The 21,640-nt window shown below is 43.6% G+C and overlaps 1 long non-coding RNA gene across 2 annotated transcripts in view; it reads right to left on the bottom strand.

The window, feature by feature from the left end:
* Nucleotides 1–21,640, bottom strand: part of LOC143026509 (uncharacterized) — a 48,810-nt gene that overhangs the window by 6,357 nt on the left and 20,813 nt on the right. The window contains exons 2-3 of one of the 2 annotated variants that reach the window (XR_012966494.1): nucleotides 18,110–18,195; nucleotides 5,385–5,418 (exon numbers count right to left, since the gene is read on the bottom strand). This is a non-coding gene — a long non-coding RNA (uncharacterized LOC143026509). Of the gene's footprint in view, nucleotides 1–5,384; nucleotides 5,419–18,109; nucleotides 18,196–21,640 lie in introns of those variants that run through there. The other variant, XR_012966495.1, reaches the window with a different exon arrangement.

The following is a 21,640-nucleotide window of genomic DNA, read 5'->3' as shown; positions in this document are numbered from 1 at the left end:
GATTGTTAGCTCCCACACCTAAACCAATTTATATTACCTGACATTTGGTCATTGGTCGTACATTAAATACAAAAAGGGGCACCACAAGCAGGTAGTATGCCCACAGTTAGAAGGTAATGGGTAGGTAGACTTAAAAGTAACATAAAAGTATTCCATAAAATCTATGTATTACCCCTAAGAAACTGTTCACATACAAAGTATGATTTGTAATAGAACAAAATTGTAATAGCTCATAAAAGGTGAGATTTGGGAGAGTGCGCTTGCATGCACTTGGTTGAATATTTCTATGGTCATCCATTGGGATTATTTTTTGTAACAGCTCATATCCATCCCTCATCTTTTATGTCTATCTGATATATTTTTAAAAGTGTGTTTATTATAAAAAATAATTAGCTGCTTCAATAAAATATTTTACAAATATTGGCAGATTCATTAACCTGAAAATTCAGTGCATGGTAACAAGAAAATTCCTTGCCAACCTGAGGATGAGGTTTTCCCAATCTGGTATAAAATTCTGTTTGTTCCGAAGAATACAAACTCTTCGGTACTCCTTACCCAAGGATACGCGGCGCGTGCGTTTCTACCGCTATCACTGTGTGTGCTTGAAAACACCTCACTGCGAGGGTCTGGGCAAGCATTATCCTCAGTAAGGGGCCCTCCTGGGGCAAGGGGGGGAGGGTAGGAGGGTAGAAGCTCCATTGTCTAAGCGGTAGCGATCGAGTCAACATCTCTCACAGTCCGGCTAACACTGAAGTCCAGTTCGGGGACCGTTTCCCCGCTCCCGTGCTTGTATCAGGAAATTAATTTCCTGCGCCAATCCCGCATCGTTCGATTATCTCGAACGCAATCGGCATCGGCCTTCTACACCCTTCCAACGGCGTCCTTTGTGTGGAACGTCCTGCATCGCCGCCTTCCCCCTGCTTGGATCGTTCGATTATCTCGAACGCAATCGGCATCGGCCTTCTACACCCTTCCAACGGCGTCCTTTGTGTGGAACGTCCTGCATCGCCGCCTTCCCCCTGCTTGGAAGCGCTGGAGACCCCTGTCCTCCCTTTATCCCTCTCTTTAATCTCCACCGGGTATTCTCCGCTTCTCTGTAAGTATGGAATCTGGTCCTAGTGTTGTTGTTCGCGATAGCATGTGTGCCTTCGCCCGTGGTGAATTTCGCTGCCGGGCTCTTCTCCCACCGACAACTGTGGACCCACACTCTTGGTGTATCCATTGTCGGAATCTGGAATGTTCCCCTTCATCCCCGTGTACTACGTGCGCTCAATGGGGTGATAAGCAGTGGTCCGCGTATTTTCATGCTCACCGGAAGGTGCAGCCACGGGTCAAGATACGCGGGCAAGGAAGATGGCTTCCCCCCTCACCCGACACAAAGAGAAGGCATGCTACGTCGGCGGAGGACGCGGGCAGTTGTCTCCCCCCTCCTAAGCGTAGTAAACGGAAAGGTTGTACAATAGCCGCCCCGAGTCAGTCTCAGGCTAAATTGTCTCCTGTTCCTGCCGAAAGGGGGGCTAGTTTCGACGGGCACGCGCTTTTAGCCCCCGCGAACTACCCCCCGGGTACGAGCTTTTTCCCGGTTGCGTCCGCTGGCCCCGCGATGCTCCCCGCCGGCAGCTCCACCCCCCCACGGACAAAGGAACCGAGTTCGGAGATTCGGAGCGCGTCAGCCTCTTCTCCTTCTCGGGTGACCCCCAGTCCCACCCCTTCCACCTCTCGTCAGACGAGCCGGGTCATCACCGGAACCCTTTCTATGCCCGGTGGGCAGGAAGCCCGAGGTGTACCCACACGCGCGTTCGTCGTAGGTGACTCAGCTTCGTCCAGAGGAGGCAGTCTCCCCCTGGCGTCTCCCGGACCATCCGCACCCAGGCGGGACCCTCCAAGAGGACATTCCCCGGACCTCCTCCCCACTCTCTGTTCACTCGTCACTACGTTGAAGGAACAGATGGAGGCCCAACGGGAATTTTTCCGCGCTTCTCAAGCGCGGTTCGTGCACCGCACGGAAGCTCGTGAGGAGTCTCCGCCCCCAAGGGCCCCCCTCGACCAGCTTCCACTTGCTCAGCCCCCCCCTGAACCCATCAGTGACGAGGATGGTAGCGTGCGGTTCCTCTCTGCCCGTGCCGACCCCTCCTACGCCGACGACGATGTCCACAGCGCCGTAGGGGGGGGGGGTCACGCTCCCTTTCCCCTCCCGTTTCCCAGTCGGAATCCTCGATGGTGGTCCCCCCTTCCTTCTCGGACGTCCTCGCGAGGGTTCGGAGGGCGAATCGACTGGGCCCCCCGAAAGAAGAGGAAGCCACATTCGAGTCTGACATCTTCATGACGGCCAACTCTCAGAAAGCCCAGCCTCCTCCCCTCCACCTTCCATGGAGTACGCAGACGGCGAGAGCCATGGCCCAGGCCTCCGACGCTCTCGCAACAAGGACGACCGAGAAGGCGCGTTGGCTTCCGGTCCCATTGGAACACCAGAAGCGCTTCTACACCCCATCGGGGTCAACCCTCAGAGCAGCCTCGATCCCGGCGAGGTTACCAGAGCTGGTTAAGGCGGACGCCGAGTCGCTGCGCAGACGAAACGTCCTCCTCTCCGGCAGGGAAGTCAGCGACCACATTCATTCACTGGCTCTGTCCCTGGCGGTGAACTCCTGGCTAGAACGCCTCCTTGCCTCGGCGAGGGAGTTCTTACCCGAACTACAACCCCAGGAAGAATGCGACCTCCAGGCTTTTTTGGCAAGCGCGAGCAGAGCCCTGAAGCATCAGGCTTCCTGTCTCTCAACGTCCTGGGCCAACTTCGAGTCCCGCAGGAGAGACACCATCCTCGGGGACCCCAGTGACCCCCTCCTCAGGGAGATTTATGCTCCTTTGAGGAGGGCCCCCCTGCTCACCCACACGCTGATTCCCCCGGATGTGGTGGACTCGGCAATCACTAGCAACACACATTTGCTACACACCAGAGCCATCGATAGAACAGCCGTCTCTAGCTCGAGTCCAAGGACCCCCCCCCCCATCGACAAGCAGGGGGGCACAGTCTCCCAGGACCTCTGCCATCTCACTATGGAGATCCTCCTATTAGCCGAGAACCTCCAAGTGACACTCAGAGCTCGCTACATCCCAGGGGAAAAAGAATGTCTGGGCGGACCACCTCAGCAGAAGGAGTCAGGTAATCAGCACGGAGTGGTCCCTCCATCCGGAAGTGGCGACCTTCCTCATCAACAAATGGGGCTCCCCTCTGGTGGACCTTTTCGCCACCAGATGGAACCACCAGCTCCCGGTGTATTTCAGCCCTCTCCCGGATCCGCTGGCAGCGGGAGAGGATGCTCTTCTGCAAAGCTGGGACAACCTCGACACCTACGCTTTCCCACCGTTTCCCTTGCTCCAAAAGGTGCTCCAGAGAGTACGAACCGCATCCAACCTTCGGATGACTTTGATCGCTCCCTGGTGGCCGGAAGCCCCATGGTTTCCAGACGCCCTCGAGATAGCAGTGGAGGAGCCCCTGGCCCTTCAGGGAAGACCCGACCTTCTACATCAACCAGTCAACGGGGCCTGGCACAAGAACCCGTCAGCCCTGGCACCTCACGCGTTCAGACTATGGTCCGGATCCTCCTAGAGAAGGGTTTCCCCAAAGAAGTGGCAGAAGACATGTCCTCCCCTATTCGCTCTTCCTCAGCTGCCCTTTATCAAGGGAAGTGGAATGCTTTTGCAGAATGGTGCCACTCCCGAGCAATAGCCCCAGAGCAAGCCACCATTCCTCTGATTGCCTCCTTCTTCCACTTCCTCCGGAAGTCCAAGAAGATCTCCCTCTCGGCAGTGCAGGGCTATAGGGCAGCTCTTAATCAGGTGTTTTCTCTGAAGGGCATGGATCTAACCCTGTCTCCAGAAATTTCCATGCTCTTCAGACATTTCAGAAAATCATGCCCCCCCAGGGAGATCACTTCTCCTCCATGGGATGTGGCATTAGTCCTCAACGCTCTGCGGGGCCCCCCTTACGAACCCCTCCGAGATGCTAATTTCAAGGACCTCACCTTGAAGACAGTCTTTCTCTTGGCCCTGGCGTCTTCCAAGAGGGTCGGGGAGTTGCATGCCATCTCTTATCGAGTCGCCCACTCGAAAGGATGGCAAGAGGTCTCCTTCACTTTTCTGCCCCAATTCGTTGCCAAAACCAGGATCCGGCCAAAGCCGACCCTAGATTCTGGTCCTTTAGTATTCCTTCCTTGGACGACTTTGTAGGGGGCGAACATGCAGAAATGGTCCTATGCCCGGTACGTGCTATCCGGACCTACCTCAAGAGGACGAAGCATCTTAGACCAGACTTGCCAAGACTGTTCGTCTCTACCAGGGGTACACCCAAGCCCGTCACTAAGACTTCCATTTCTTACTGGATCAAGGAAGTCATCCGCAGGGCCTACGCCTCGAGCCCCACGGATTACCCTGGAGCAAAAGCTCATGACCTCAGGGCAATAGGACCCTCCCTAGTCTTCCGAAAGAATCGGTCAGTCAACCAGGTCCTTCAAGCAGGTATATGGAAGTCCCAGACTACGTTCACTTCCTTTTACCTCAAAGATGTCATGTGGGAATCCTTAGGGACCTTCTCTCTAGGCCCCATAGTGGCCGCCCAAGAAGTCCTGAGATAACATACCCCGTACCAATGGCACACAGCCAACCCTGAAGCCTCATCCAAGTTCTGGATCGGCAAACACGGGGATACCTATCTCAAGTCCTTCTCATACTCCTACATTCCCTTACCTCACCGAGGGCTCTCAAGCATTCCAAGGGAATCAGTTCGAGCCCTACAAGGGGTACAAAGTGAGTATGCCCTGTCTGTCTCCACTCTGGGAACAGATCCAGGTGCCCTTCACAGTTTCGGGGAATGTATAAGGGTCTGGTCAACGTAGATCTTAGCACTCTACATTTTCTCCTTACGAGGGTTTCCCAGGCTAGACAAATACTTCCTTCCCCCCTAAGTCCAAGTCTCCTTGGGTAAGGAGTACCGAAGAGTTTGTATTCTTCGGAACAAATGTAATTTTCGCAGGAAAATTAATTTTTCCCTGATACAAACCTGAGGTACTCCTTACCTCTAATGGCCCTCCTCATCCACCCCGCTAGTAGTTCCTTCTCCCTGGCCTGTCAACCCTCGTGACTAATTTCATACCTGGCTCAGACAATGGAGCTTCTACCCTCCTACCCTTGCGGGGGGAGGGGGGGCCCCCCTTGCCCCAGGAGGGCCCCTTACTGAGGATAATGGTTGCCCAGACCCTCGGAGTGAGGTGTTTTCAAGCACACACAGTGTTAGCGGTAGAAACGCGTAGAAACGCGCCATGTATCCTTGGGTAAGGAGTACCTCAGGTTTGTATCAGGGAAAAATTAATTTTCCTGCGAAAATTACATTTTGAGGTCCTGCAGCCCTTCCCAGCTCAACTTCTGCAAAAGAAGCAGGATTCAGACATTCAGACAATCTGTTGTCCCAGGCCTCTCTTACAAAAGACCCACAGCTCCTGATTAATCAGCAAAATCCACCAGACTGGCCTACAAGTCATACAAGGAAGAAATATTGTGTTGTCTTTGTATAGTTATTGTGGGACAGTGTAAGATGAGGAGTTCACTCACTGTCTGTGTGACGGTTGTGTATGGGGCACTTTGTTTCTGTAGCCAGGCCTATTCTGTGTTGGCACTTGGTGTTGGATCACCTGAACACAAGAAAGTGTGTTGGCCCAAACATACCCCCAGAAAGAGAGAGTTGGGCATAGTGCAGTGCGAGGTGGATGTGAGGAACCAGGATTCAAGGGTGTGTGCATGGCGACCATCCAAAGTTGACCCTTTTGTCTGCTGTTTCACATTTCCACCTCTGGTGCCCGTACCTTTGGCCTGAATGGTGTCCCAGTGCAATCCATAGGAGGCCTGGCAGCCCTTGACCTGTGGGCAAGATGGTGGCCCAACCGGAACAGGTGACCAGGTGAGTTAGTACTACAACACTAGCACTAGTACTCTATTACTAGTACAATTATACACTTACTAGTTACTAATACTAGTACACTATTATATTAGTACTAGTACACAAGTACTAATATAACAGTACATTAATGTAGTTCACTAATAGTACACTAGTACTAGTACACCAGAACTTGTACATTATTGCACTAGTACTAGTACACAGGTACAGTAGTACTAGTGTTAGTACACCAGCACTAGTACACTACCAGTACAGTAGTGCTATTACACGAGTACAACAGTACTAATACACTAGTACTAATACAAGTAAACTATTACACTAGAGCAAGTACACTTGTACTAGTACACGAATACTAGTACATTAGTACACTAATACTAGTACACTTGTACATCAGTACTAGTAAAATAGTACTAATACACTAGTACAATAGTACACTAATACACTAGTACCACTACACCAGTATACTAGAACTAGTACACTAGTGAGCTTGTGCTACACTAGTACCAGTACTCCATTACTAGTACAATTGTACACTATTACTAGTACACTATTATATTAGTGCCAGTACACTAGACTAGTACACAAGTACTAATATGACAGTACACTAATACTAGTGCACTAATAGTACACTAGTACACCAGAACTCATACATTATTGCACTAGTATTAGCACACATGTACAGCGGTACTAGTACATTAGTAATAATACACTCCTACTAGTACAGTAGTACTAGAAGACTACACTAGTATTATTGTTAGCACAGTGATGCTACTACACTAGTATACTAGAACTAGTACACTGGCGATCTAGTACTACTACACTAGTACTAGTACTCTATTACTAATACAACTGTACACTTACTAGTCACTAATACTAGTACACTATTATATTAGTACTAGTACAGTAGACTAGTACACAAGTACTAATATAACAGTGCACTAATACCAGTGCACTGATAGTATACTAGTACTAGTACACCAGAACTCGTACATTATTGCACTAGTACTAGTACACTAGTATTAGTGCACATGTACAGTAGTACTAGTATTCGTACACTAGTGCTAAAACATTACACTAGTACACTACTAGTACAGTAATACTATTACACGAAGTGCAACAGTACTAACACACTAGCACTAATATGAGTAAACTACCACATTAAAGCAAGTACACTGGTACTAGTGCACGAATACTAGTACACTAATACTAGTACACTTGTACAGCAGTACTAGTAAAATAGTACTAATACACTAGTACAATAGTACACAAGTACCACTACACAAGTATACTAGAACTAGTACACTAGTGAGCTAGTACTACTACACCAGTACTAGTACTCTTACTAATACACTATTATATTAGTACTAGTACACTAGACTAGTCCACAAGTACAAATATAACAATACACTAATACATTATTGCACTAGTACTAGTACACAAGTATTATCACACAGGTACAGTAGTACTAGTATTAGTACACTGGTGCTAAAACACATTAGTACACTAGCACAAGTGCAGCAGTACTAACACACTAGTACTAATACGAGTAAACTATTACACTAATACTAGTACACTTGTACATCAGTACCAGTACGAGTAAAATAGTACTACTACACTAGTATACTTGTAGTATACTAGTATTAATGCAGTTATACTGGTACACTAGTACTAATTGATGTTACATCAATACTACACTAGTACACCAAATTAGTACTAGTATAGTAGTACACTAATACTAAAACACTAGTACAAGTACACTAATACACTAGTACTAGTACACTAATATTAGTACACTAGTACTAATAAGCTAGTATTAGTACATTAGTACTAGTATATTAGTAATCTAGAATACTAGTATTAGTACACTAGTACATTAATGCACTAGTGTAGTAGTACACTAGTTTATTAATACTAGTATACAGAGGATTACTCGTACAGAGGAGCATGCCGACAGGAGACCTAGGTCGGATGCGAAAAAATTATAATAATGATAAATAGATAAAAATAATAATAATAATGTAAATAATAATAAATTAAATAATTAAATAGGTAAAGTTAAATGATAAACAAACAGGTAAATAGTAAATAATAATAAATGGATAGATGAATAATAATAATTAAATGATAATAAACAGACAATAATAAAAAAAAAAATAGCAGGCATTACAGCATCTTGCTTAGGTGTTTATCTAAACGAATCTTAAAGCTTCGAACTGAACTACATTGCACTGCCTCTGCAGGAAGTTAATTCCATTCATTAACTACACCGTTGGCGAAGTCGTTTCTACCCACTTCCAAATTAAATCTATTTCCTGACAGTCTGAGACCATTATTTGTTTGAATCTCATTCGGTGTGAACATTTTGTCATTTTTGATGTTATTTCTATGTAGAAGTCTTAAAGACTTGTATCAAGTCACTTCCGAGTCTAAGCTTCTTTAGGGAAAATAGACTCATATGTTTTAGTCAACTTTCGTATGATTTATTTTTGATATTTGGAATCAGTTTTAAGACTCGCCGTTGTACTTTTTCCAATCTGTTAATGTCTTTAATGAGATTCGGTGACCATACGGAAACAGCACATTCCAAGTGTGGACGAACTAACGATTTATATAGGTCGTTAATGACAGATGGACTTTTGAAGTCAAAAGATCGCGCAATCAGTCCTAGAATCTTATTTGCTTTCTCATAGGGTGAAATACACTGCTTAGATGATTTGAAATCGTTACTGATAATTACGCCGATATCCTTTTCACTATCCACTTTTGTTAACGAATTTCCAAATTGGAATCGTACTGTTATTTTTACCTATGTGCATAACCATGCATTTACTTGTGTTAAATCTCATTAACCACTTTTCAAACCATTGATGTAGTTTATCTAAATATTGAATATCTAATTGGTTTAAGTGATCATTAGCCATTCCGCACAGTTTTGTATTATCAGCAAATTTGGAGACAATAGATTTCAGTCCGTGGTCTATATCATTTATATATACTATGAGTAGAAGTGTCCCAAGAAAGGGACCCTGCGGAGCTCCACTAGTAACATTTTTCAATCTAGAATTTCTGCCATTTAGAACTCTGTTTTCGATCGTTTAGCCAATTACTAGTCCAACTTAATAGGCTACCAATTATTCCGTGTGAAGATAATTTAGTAGTCTTTTGTGGGGGGCGGTATCAAAGGCTTTTGCAAAGTCTAGATATATTAAATCTATATTGTTTCTTTTGTCATAATTCGAGGTGACTGTGTGTAGAATTCAAGCCACGCAAGAACGTTTCCGTCTGGATCCATGCTGACTATCATTTATCAAAGTTCTCTATACACCTTTTAATTTTTTCTTTTGTTACATTTACCATAGTAAGTTCACCCTAGATTTTTTACAGGTTTCAGTTTGGAATTCACTTTGAGGTCTTTCATTTACGAATACTGAGCTAAAAAAATTCTTTAAAATATCACACATTCCTTCATTTGAATATTCAAGTTGACCGTCATCAGATAATAGTGGGCCAATGTAATTCCTAATAACCTTTTTATCTCTAATGTAACTATAGAATTCTTTGGGAAACTCTTTGGATTTATCAGTGACATTCATTCCGAATTGTCATTTTCGTTTCTTTATTGTCCTTTTTAAATCTGAATTATTACTTAACTTTCCTAGTCATTAGGTGCACCCAAGCACTTGTATTTCATATAAGCCTGTCTCTTTTTAGCAATACTTTTTTCAGTTTCTTTGTCAAGCCATTTTTGGCGAGCCTGATTTGGGGCGTCTGTCCTTGAACGGGATGCAAGTATGAATCTTATTAAGCGTACAGTATTTTGAAAAATTTCCCACATTTGATCTACAGGTCTTTCGTTTAATTTTGCTTCCCAATCTGTAAGCTGAAGCTCCTGACGTAGTCCTATGAACTGAGCTTTACTGAAATCGGGTATTTTAGATACACGAATATCTATTCTAATTTTTTAGGTAGTTTGAATCTAAGTTGTGATCACTACTTGCAATGGTTCCACCAACTTCTACATCGGTTATCATGCTTTCGCGGATAGCGATCAATAGATCGAGTAAATTTACATGTCTTGTGGGCTCTTTTACATGCTGAACTAAGTAATTGACACCGAGAAAACATATCAAGCGACTACCTATATAACCATGTTCAAGTATACTAGTACACTACTATTATAAAGGATTATAAAGGCAGAGCATGCCAACAGGAGACCTTTTGGTCCATATCTAGGTCGGATGCAAAAAAAAAAAAATCATAATAATAATCATTATTATGATTATTATAAATAAATAAAAACTATAATAATGTAAATATCAAATAAAATACATCAATAAATGCATAGGTATAGTTAAATAATACACTAACAGGTAAATAGTAAATAATAATAAATTGACATAACTAATAATAAATGAGAATCAAACAGACAAATGATAACAAAACAAAAACAAATAATATAAAACAAATGATAATCATATTAGCACACTAATACTAGTACAGTAGTACTATTGTTCTAGCACTAGCCTACTAGTACTATCGTTCTAGTACTAGTCTACTAGTACTAGTGTACTAGTACTCTACCAGTGTACTAGTTTACTTTATCAGTGTACTAATGTACTCTACCAGTGTATTCTACCAATATACGAGTGTACTCTACCAGTGAACTAATACACTAGTACTAGTTCACTAGTACTAACACACCAGTATATTAGTACTAGTATACTAGCACGAGTGCACTAGTACTATTACAATAAAACATCAGTACTATAACACTAGTTCTAGCACAATAGTATTGTTTTAATATATTCATTACGCCCGTGGACGGCAAACAATAGTACATTAATTACAGTATTGTATTAGAGGACATATCATCTATTACATACATTCTTTAAAGGGAAACATAATGTAATAATAATTCAAGATTCCCCGATATGGGGATGGCGAGATAGTGGTACGTCTTGTTTATCGTGTTTTCTGTTACATACAATCATCATGCCTTGTCCCTCACCATGGGTCATTGGAGATAATAATGTTGAAGGGTGTTCGCGTTAGGACGGTTATACAGCCTGCATGGTGATCACTGTGACACATAATCTGTCTGGGGGCCTTGTCAGGACAATAGTATACTAGTACTAGTACACTAGAAATAGTACACTAGTACTAATGCACTAGAACTAGTACACTAGTACTAATGCACTAGAAATAGTACACTAATAATATTACACTAATGATAGTACACACGTACTATTAGACTAGTGTCAGTACTAGCACACTAGTGCTAACAAAATACTAGTACACTAATGCTAGTTCACTAGTCCTAGTAGTACTATTGCACTCGTACTCTAGTACTAGTAAACTAGTTCACTGTTATACTAGTACACTAATGCTAGTTCACTAGTCCTAGTAGTACTATTGCACTCGTACTCTAGTACTAGTACACTAGTTCAGTTATACTAGTACTAGAACACTAGTATATTATTGCATGCACACTAATATACTAGTATTAGTACATTAGTATACTAGTAAACTAGTACTAGTGCACTATTACTAGCACATTAATACTAGTACAGTAGTAAAATAGTATAAGTATACTACTTTCCTAGTACTAATATACAACACTAGTACTCGTATACCAGTACAATAGTACTAATACACTGGTACATTAACAGTACCACGCTAGTATTGGCACACTAGTATACTAGTATTAATACACTAGTATACTAGTAATAGTATACTATTACTAGTATACTATTGCTAGTACAATAACACTACTACACTAGTACACTTTTAATAGCACATTCATACTAGCGCACTAGTACATTAATACTAGTACACTAGTACTAGCTACGAGTACATCAGTACTACTATATTACTACACTAGAGCAAGTTCATTAGTACTGGTACAATAGTATTAATACACTAAAACTAATACATTTGTACACTAGTACTGGTAGTACATTAGTACTACTGTTATAGTACTAGTGCAAGGAACTAGTAATGGGGTGCTAGTATATTAGTACAATAACACTACTACACTAGTACACCATTAATAGCACATTAATACTAGCGCACTAGTACATTAATACTAGTACACTAGCACTAGCTACGTGTATATTAGTACTACTACATTACTACACAAGAGCAAGTTCATTAGTTACATCAGTACTACTGTTAGAGTACTAGTACAAAGAACTAGTAATGGGGTTTAATACTAGTGATAGAGTAGTAGTACACTAGTAATAATTATTACTAATTCACTAATACTGGTCCACTAGTACTATTATGCTAGTAAACTAGTACTAGTATACTAGAACTAGTATATTAGTACACTAATACTAGTACATTAGTACTAGTTGTAGAGTACTAGTAATATAATACTAGTAGCAGAGTACTGGTACACTATTACACTAGTACTAGTACGGTAGTACTAATGTTAGTATAATATTACTATTACATTAGTTCACTATTACTAGCATATACTTGTACACTAGTACTAGTGAACCAGTGTGCTACTACTTGTGTATTAGTACTAATACTAGTGTACTAGAAATGTACTAGTATTAGTGCACTATTCTACTATTGCACTAGTACTGGCATACTTGTACTAATACACTAGTGTACTAGTATATGAGTGCTAGTATTAGCACTAGTACTAGTATACTGTTGTAGTAGTACTAGTGTACTTGTAATAATGTACCACTGTTGTTCTAGTACTAGTGTAATTGTACTAGTATTAGTGTACTTGTACGTGTACCACTGTTGTTCTAGTACTGGTGTACTTGTACTAGTACTACTGTACTTATGTACTAATACTAGTGTACTAGTACTAGCGTACTAATAATAGTGTATTAGTACTAGTATACTAGTACTAGCGTACTAGTACTAGTATACTAATACTAGCGTACTAGTACTAATATACTAGTACTAGTGTACTAATACAAATATACTAGTACCAATGTACTGGTACTAGTACTAGTGTACTAATAATAGTGTAGTAGTGCACTCGCACGAGTGTAATCGTACTAGTGTACTCCTACACATATACTAGTGTATTTGTACTACTGTTCTAGTTTACTCGTACTAGTGTACTTGTGCTAGTGTACTGGTATACTCATATTAATGTACTCGTGGTGTACTAATTTGGTCGTACTAGTGTACTAGTACTGGTGTAACAGTACTAATCTACAAGTACTAGTGTACTAGTACTAGTATATTAGTACTTGTGTAATATTATTAGTTTACTAGTAGTGCACTAATGCTAATGTACTAATATTACTGTACTAGTAATAATACCAGTGTATTATTTCGAGTGTATTTGTTCTAGTACTAGTGCAATAGTGTACTAGTACTAGTGTACTAATGTATTAGTAATACTAGTATACTAGTGCATTTGTACTAGTATTAGTGCACTGGTAATGCACTACCAGTTCATTAGTCCTAGTGTACTAGTACTAGTGTATTAATTTATTAGTACAAGTGTACTAATACATTAGTGCTAATGTACTAGTAATGGTGTACTAGGACTAGTACACTAGTACTAATGTACTGGTGTACAATTACTAGTGTATTAGTGTACTATACTAATGTACTTTACTTACTAGTATGAATGTACTAGTACTATTGTATTAGTACTCGTTTATTTGTGTACTAGTACTAGGGTACTATACTAATGTACTTTACTAGTGTATTAGTACTATTGTACTAGCACAAGTGTACTAGTACTAATGTACTAATACTAACGTACTAGTACTAGTGTATCGGTACTTGTCTACTAGTGTACTAGTACTTGTGTATTAGTACTAGTATTAGTGCACTAGTACTAGTCAGGTCCCCGAGAGTCGTCTACTGAGCAGGGCGAGGCAGATGGAGGGAACCTGGGCCCAAGAGCCTATGTGCGTGGTGACCAGCCAATTTTGAGCATTTTCTTGTTTTCTTTTTTTTTTTCGATCTTTTATGCTAGCGGTCTTCTCTTTATCCTCTTCTCGGATCGGTACTTGCCAATATCCAGCCTCGAGATCGAGCGTCGCGAAATACTTCGAACCGTGGGGAGCGTCGAGGGTATCGTGGCAGGGGGTGAGTGTCCTTGATCGGCTGGTCATTCAAGTTCCGGTAGACGATACAAAACTTGCCTTCCTCCGTCCTTTTTCTTGACCATGACCACAGCGACGGCCCAGGGAATTTGTGAATTTGCTTGCCTTCCTCCTCCTGCCGTACGTGAGGATTCTGCCATCGGGCCGGGACCCGGACCGGGGTCCCCTCCGTGTGAACAGCGTGCTTCACCAGGAGGGACTTGAGCTGGATGGCCTGCTCGGGGCTGAGACTGTCGGGTAGCTCCGACAGGATAGCCGCGGCAGAGTTTCCATCGAGGTGGACAGACGCAACGCGGTTCGGTAGCTCCATTTGGCTCAGGAGGAGGCCAGCCCGCAGGGTGAGCGGGTCCTGCCGGAGGTTGGTCACCTGGACGTGCACCTGGTTTCCCTGTGAAATGGAGGCCACGGATGTGATGCCCTCTGGGAGGTCGGCAGGGGCTCAGGTGGCTAGACTTGCACTAGTCTGGTTCGGGTGGCGATGGCTGTGTCGGCGAGAAAGGCGCCGTGGAGGACAACAAAGGGGTGCTGGTGTTCGAGGCCGGCCCATTGCACCTCCAGGGGGCGAGTGGCACCGCACATACAGTAGGGATGATACGAGTACTTACGTCGGCGGAGGTAATCCTCTGGTGAGAGGTCTGGATGGCGGGCAGTAGCGCGCGGTTCTGCGCGTACCAACGGGTACTGGGACAGCTGACGGAGGCGCCGCTGTCAACCATCAGGGTCGCGGGGACCCCCTGGAGGCACAAATCAGTGTATATGCACTGGGACATATCCTGAGGCCGGGGCACCGGCATCCCTTTCAGGTGCTCCTGGATTAGTTTAAAGACTCCTGGTCGTTCCTCTTAGTTCCTCCTAGCGGCGGGAAGGCTGGGGCCGTTGGCTGGGGAGCTTCCCCGGGTGGAGGGCGAGATAGGCAGAGGCACTCTCAGCCAATCCAAGGTGGGTGTTGTGGGCGTGGGGTCCCACAGGGTCCCTACCGTAGATAAAAAGTCTGCTGGCACTGAAGTGACGGTGAGCCGGGGGTCTTCCGGCGAGTCTTCTGGCCAGTGGGTGCGGCGGGCGTCCTGCGGAAGTACTACTGGGCGGGTGGTCGTGCGGCTGATGGGCGTCAGACGCGGCCCGGTGGCAGCTACAGGACTTTGTGCGCCAGACAGAGTGGAAGGAGTTTTGCCCGGCAGCAACACAAGACTTAGCGTCTGGCCCTGCAGCAGCATCAGGACTTATAGACAGTGAGGGGAGGTCAGACTAGGCGACAGCTCGTGGACTTACTGACATCAAGAGGCCGTTTTTTGCCGCTTTTTATGTCGGTTGGGGCTTGGAGACGAGAGTCCTGGAAGTTGAGTGACGTCCCGAGGCTGTGTTTGCACTGCGGTGTCCCCATGTGACTAGCTATCAACACACCTCTCTTATCCTCTATTCAGGCCGACACGGGTGGCCCTCTTCTCTCGGAGAGGCAAATCGGTTGGGCTGCTTGACTTGAATCTTTGGGTAAGGCCAGCAGTTACCACCTGGGCCGACACCGAATGGCCCCCGGCCGCCTCCCCTAGGTGTCAAGGTGGTGGGTTCATATACTGCCCCAAGACCCAAGAACTACTGGGTTAATAACTTCACATGTATACCCAAATCCTTGTCTCCCGTCGTTGGGGTTTGTGGTGTGTGGGAGCAACATTAAACGACACTTAGGGAGTGGGCTGGCTTGGAACCTGCCTCTGTCAAAGTCACCAATCCTGCTCTGCGGGTTGCCGGGGTGTTGCAAATGCGGCACAAACACTTCGAGTTAGGCCCAGGTTGAACCTCCGTAGGCTCTTCGTGTGGGTTCCAGGAATCCTTTCCCTCTCCCAAGACGATCGACTATCCTTTTTATCGGCGGAGCTCAGGAAGCTTAGATTTGATATAGTGGCTCTAGCAGAGGTGGGAAGATTTCGTGGTGAAGAGATTATCAGTGAGGCATAGGCTCCTTACCACCGCTAGTGAACTAGGACAATTCCCAAGAAGAGACAAATTCCGCTTCTGCTAAGAATCTTACCACATCTTCTCGTCGCTTCTGGCGCATTAGTGTCAGTCGCACTTAAGCGTCTCTTGGAGTAGAAACCTCGCTTCGCTACCTTATCATCCAATCACAAAGGAATACATCATATTGGTGGGAGGAGCCAAATTGATATTCTCAAATTCAACAACCAAAAGCGTAGTTCTTCTTGAGATATGTAGTTTTCCTGGCGCCAGCTGTCCTCATGAGAGTTGCTGGCTTCTTTCACTTTAATAATAGTTTCAAGTGAGTGGCCTTCATTAGATATTCGTGCCCTCTTATGAGAGTTCACGGCATCAGCCGCTCTCATGACAAGTCGTGATACTAGGTGCTCTAAGAGTTACTTTCACTAGTCACTCTTGTACGAGTTACTGGCGTCAGTCAGTCCTCATGAGTCACTCACACCACTGCTCCTGTCACCATAGCGGGCAACCCTACCCACATGTACAAAACCCCTACCAGAATACATGTGTGGACAAAAGACCACATGTGCTGACAAAAGACCACAAACACAGACAGAATAATTCCAACGCGGGTAAAAGACCACTAAAATGACCAGAACCACTAATACGATCAACGCGGTCCTCCCTTTAGGCATATCCACCACTACGACCACTTCTCCTCCATCAACTGACTCGTCCAGCTCCACTTTCACGAGCAGCTGTCACCGATGTTTGCCTTTTCAAAGGACCCCCGCCAACCAGCGGCACCGCCACCATTAACAGCTGCAAAGGCAACCCGCAGCTGCCTCTGATGGCACGGGATTAAAAAGATATTGTGCAGCTGGCTGCCCGGCTGGTCCTTCTTCGGTTTCGCACCCCCACAGGCGTCGAGGGCGACCCAAGGCGTCGATCTTTTGAGGAGGACGTCTGGACACAGCGGGGCATCTCACGCCCGAAAAAATGGGGCACAGGTGAGGGGTGGGGGTAGGGGGGGGCTTAATGGTGGTGGTATAGAAAGGGGAGATGGGGAAGATGAAGGAGATAGGTAAGGAGCAGAAAGAGGAGGGGAGGGTGAGGGAGAAGAACGGCACGGAGAAGAGAAGACGGGAGAGGAGGAGACGTGAGGGACAAAGAAAAGAAGGGGGAGAGGCTGAAGGATGATAAAGAGGGGGAGAAGAGGGAGGGGGGGCAGTAAGGAGACGGAAATAACAGGAGAGCTGTGGAAAAGAAAGAGGAAGTGAAGAAAAAGGAATAGAAATAGGAGGGAGAGAGGGGAGGAGAGAGGAAAAGGGAGAGATAGAGGGAAGAGGAGGAAAAGGGGAAAGAGGAAGAAGTAGAGGTGAGAGGAAAATGAAGTAGTGGAAGAAAGCGGGGTAGGGGGGGGGGTAGAAGTAGAGGAAAGGAGACAAGTCCCAGTGACGAAGTGCAGGACTTTTGTCTTCGTTAGTGTGAAGGCAGAGGGAAATTGTCCCGTCCTTCTATTTAAGAGCAGAAAAAATGCTCTCTCATTCACGGGGGTAGGTGACGTGGCTAACATTATATGTATATGTATAAATATATACATACATACATACATACACACACACACACACACACACACACACACATATATATATATATATATATATATACATATATATATATATGATGAAGGTGGAAAAAGAAGTCACGGGTCTAGTTCCGAGTTCCTGAGTTTATTCTTGACTGGTTTCGCTCTATGCTTCTTCAGAAGAAGCATAGAGCGAAATCGGTCAGGAATAAACTCAGGAACTCGAAACTAGACCCGTGACTTCTTTTTCCACCTTCATCAACTTGTCACAATGTACCAACATATATATATATATATATATATATATATATATATATATATATATATATATATATATATCAAAATCTGGCCTGAATTTTGTAAATGCAGATGACGCTTTGATCGGGGGGGGGGTTAACCTGAATCTTGTAAATACAGATGACCCTTTTAAAGATATGTACTCTGTATTACGAATACGATGTTTTTGAATATAAATTGAAGTATATGTTATCACATTAGTTCCTTTCAGAATATTGGGCAAAAAGTAATACTTGATCATACATTTTAAAGATTTACCTTCAATGATGTGTTGAATATATTTCAGCCACTGTAACACTGTTTTCTGCCATGTACCGGTGCACAGGTGGCAGGTTTCTCGACCTCTGCAATAAGATAATGAAAGAACAAAGTTGTGGTGGTGATGGGGGTGGGGTGGAGACTTCAGCCCCCTCAGCTCCCCTGGTTCCGCCACTGTATACACACATACACACACAATATATATATATACATACATACATACATATACCAAGGCTTTTTCCCCCTTCCAAGGGAGGTAGCCAAAAAGGGAAAGGCATAAAAACACTCCCACCCATTTCATCCCTAAATACACTCCTTATTATATATATATATATATATATATATAGATATATAGATATATATATATATATATATATATATATATATATATATATATATTAGTGATGGGATGATACAAAAAAAATTGTAATTCCGATACAAGTCCCGATTCTGCTCTAAACTTGCGATTCCGACACCTGCAGTGATTATAAATCACGGTTATTTTCTTGCCTTGCGGTAGGTTTGGACGATACCTGCAATGCTTATAATTCACGGTTATTTTCTGGCCCTGCTGTAGTTTTGGAAAACATATACTTGATGAACAAAGTACATTTATCAATAACTTATCGGGACTAGTATCGGATTTTTTTTTTTTTTTTTTTTCCCATCATCTCAAGGTTAGTGAAAAGTCCTGGAGGAAGGGGGCGGTGGTTAACGGGAGTGATACTTCACCCCCCCCCCAACAAAAAAAAAAAGTAAGGGGGCAATAAGAAGGGCAGTAGGGTGGCTATAAGAATAATGTACAACTTACTATTCTTCTTCCTTTTCTTCTTATCAATACTATTATTATTAGTAGTAGTAGTAGTATTATCATTTCCCAAAGCTGAATAATGATATCTATCACAAACGCCAAGACAAAGCTAGAGAATGATAAGCTAGAGGGCGTTTCTTTGCTTACACTTCATACGAAATCAGACTAAATAAATTAATTTACTGAGGTAACTCTGATTTGCAAAATGTTTGTCTTTAATCTTGTCTTCAAGATGGTCAGATGTTTACCTTTCCATGTTGGTTAAACAACTAAAAATAATGAATAAACTGGTGTACTAAGGTAATTTTGATTTCCAAAACACATGTTGGTGTTTAATCCTGTTTGCAGCATATTGAGAAAGGTGTGTGCGTGCGTGCGTGTGTATGTGTGTGTTGTGCGTGTCCTCGTGTGTTGCGTGCGTGTGTGTGTGTGTGTGTGTGTGCATGTTGTGTATGTACTTGTGGTGTGTGTGTGCATGTTCTGTGTGTAAATGTGTTGTGTGTGTACATACGTTGTGTATACATATGTGTGCACATGTGTTGTGTGTATACATGAGTTGTGTGTGTGTACATGTGTTGTAAGTGTACATGTGTGTGTACAGGAATTGTGTGTACAAGTGTTGTATGTGTACATGTGTTGTGTATGTGCACACGTATTGTTTACATGTGTGTATACATATGTTGTATGTGTACATGTGTGTGTACATGTGTTGTGTGTATACACGTGTTGCGTGTGTACATGTGTGTGTATACATACGTTGTGTGCGTACATGTGTGTGTATACATGCGTTGTGTGTGTATATGTGTGTACATGTGTTAAGTGTGTAGACGTGTTGCGTGTATACCTGCGTTGCGTGTATATGTACGTTGTGTGTACATGTATGTGTATACAAGTGTTGTGACTGTTGCATGTGCGTGCGCGTGGCGAGCTCCACTTTCAACTGTACATCTCACAGATGCGGACTTTCCCCCAGAAGCCCAATTACTGAGGGCAAAGGTGACTATCTCGGTCACAGCAAGCCGTCTCCTGGCGCGACCTCCTTATCTATTCTCTTCTCTTTTCCTCTTTGAGTTCGCAGATCAGCGAGGCGTACCTCATCGGCGACCCCTTCTTCAGGAGAGAACTTCTCGACCCCCATACACGGGCAACTTATATAACACGCAGTGTCCTTCCTTTATCCTTGTCGCCAATTATCTCCCTTTAATTGGCTCTCAGGGTAGCACCAGACACTAACGAGGGTTCCAAGCTTCCTCAGGCCCAAAATGATTAAGACACCTAATTGACAAGCTTCCTTTGGTCGAAATTTAAAGAATGGCTGGGACTTGCCCGGCGCTGGGTCAGGTAGGGTCAGGGCAGATCAAGCTAGGGGGCTGCTCACGGATGGGTAACTCTCTCTCTCTCTCTCTCTCACACACACACACACAATTCACGGGCAAGGTAATTAAAACATCAAGAGGTTATTGAAGACACGGCTTAACCTGGCATTGAAAATAAATAAATGAAAAGCAAAGGGTGTTTTGAAACTATCTTAAACGGTGATAAACGGAATGAACTGCCAGCTGAAAGAGTAGAGGTCCGAACCACAAATGAAGATATGATTATCATTAAAAAAGAGCCAGTGAGTGACAGAGAGAGAGAGAGAGGTGGGGGGGGGGGGGAAACAATGTCAAAATTTGTAAAAAAAAAAAAAAAAAAAAATCTAGATTTTCTAGAACTGTTGAATTATCGTGATTCTTTTTTATTTCATGTAACATCGTGTGAATAAACTTCAACTCTAAGGACCTTCCTAGTTCATTTTCATCAATACGTATAACAAAGAACCCAGAGGTACTCCACTATTAACACTTCTCTTAGCGCAACCTCTCTTTTTTTTCCCCTACCAAGAGCGACACACTATTCACAATTATATAACCTATCTATGTTCCAGGGGAAGACATTCCCTTAACTATTCGAGGATGTGAGCCTACTCTAGAGTCTTTTATGTGGGAGACTTCCAAAGGATTTAATGGACTTGAAAAAATCTGATCTTTTTATGGTCTTAATTTGAGATCGTCGTGGGCATCAGGCTCTGAGCAACGCCTCGTTCTATAGTTTTGATGTTTAATATAACGTCTGTGTTTTCTTTGAATGGAGCTTAGGTCTATTGTCGTTGTTGTTCATTGAAGTACATGACAGCTATATTCTCATAAATGGTCAGATCGTGGATACAGTCATCTTATATTAGGAATAAAATGTCTTTGTGCTTGTATGTGACAAACGATAATATTGTCTAGAGTAGAAGTCAAAGGTGGAAAAGCTCCTTGATCTAAAGTGGACGCGAGGTAAAATGAGGGATGTCGAAACGGCAACACTTGCACTCATTGGTAACTCATCTATGCATCTGTGAATACATACACACACACACACATATATATATATATATATATATATATATATATATATATATATACATTAATTTAATTTGTTAATTTCATTTTTTATCATTACTTATATTGATTTTAATTAATTTATTTATTTATTCATTATTATTTTCGTTTGCGGGGCTGTCACCCAGACCTCAACCTTGCGGCTGCCCGGAACAGGTCACATTTGAAATCAGGTGATGTCCACGTCATGCCACTGTTAGGAGGGGTGGTCCCGAAAGGAGATCAAGAATGGGTGGCACCCGTCGACCTTTGGCGGCGCCAGAGGGAGGGTGTACCTTCAGGAAGCTGAGGGCT

This window comes from Oratosquilla oratoria, chromosome 6 (genome assembly GCF_046742065.1).
Source record: "Oratosquilla oratoria isolate Oo_2021 chromosome 6, ASM4674206v1, whole genome shotgun sequence".
Lineage (NCBI taxonomy): Eukaryota > Metazoa > Arthropoda > Malacostraca > Stomatopoda > Squillidae > Oratosquilla > Oratosquilla oratoria.
The sequence above is the reverse complement of the archived record's forward strand: the minus strand, read 5'-3'. Positions and strand labels throughout refer to the sequence as shown.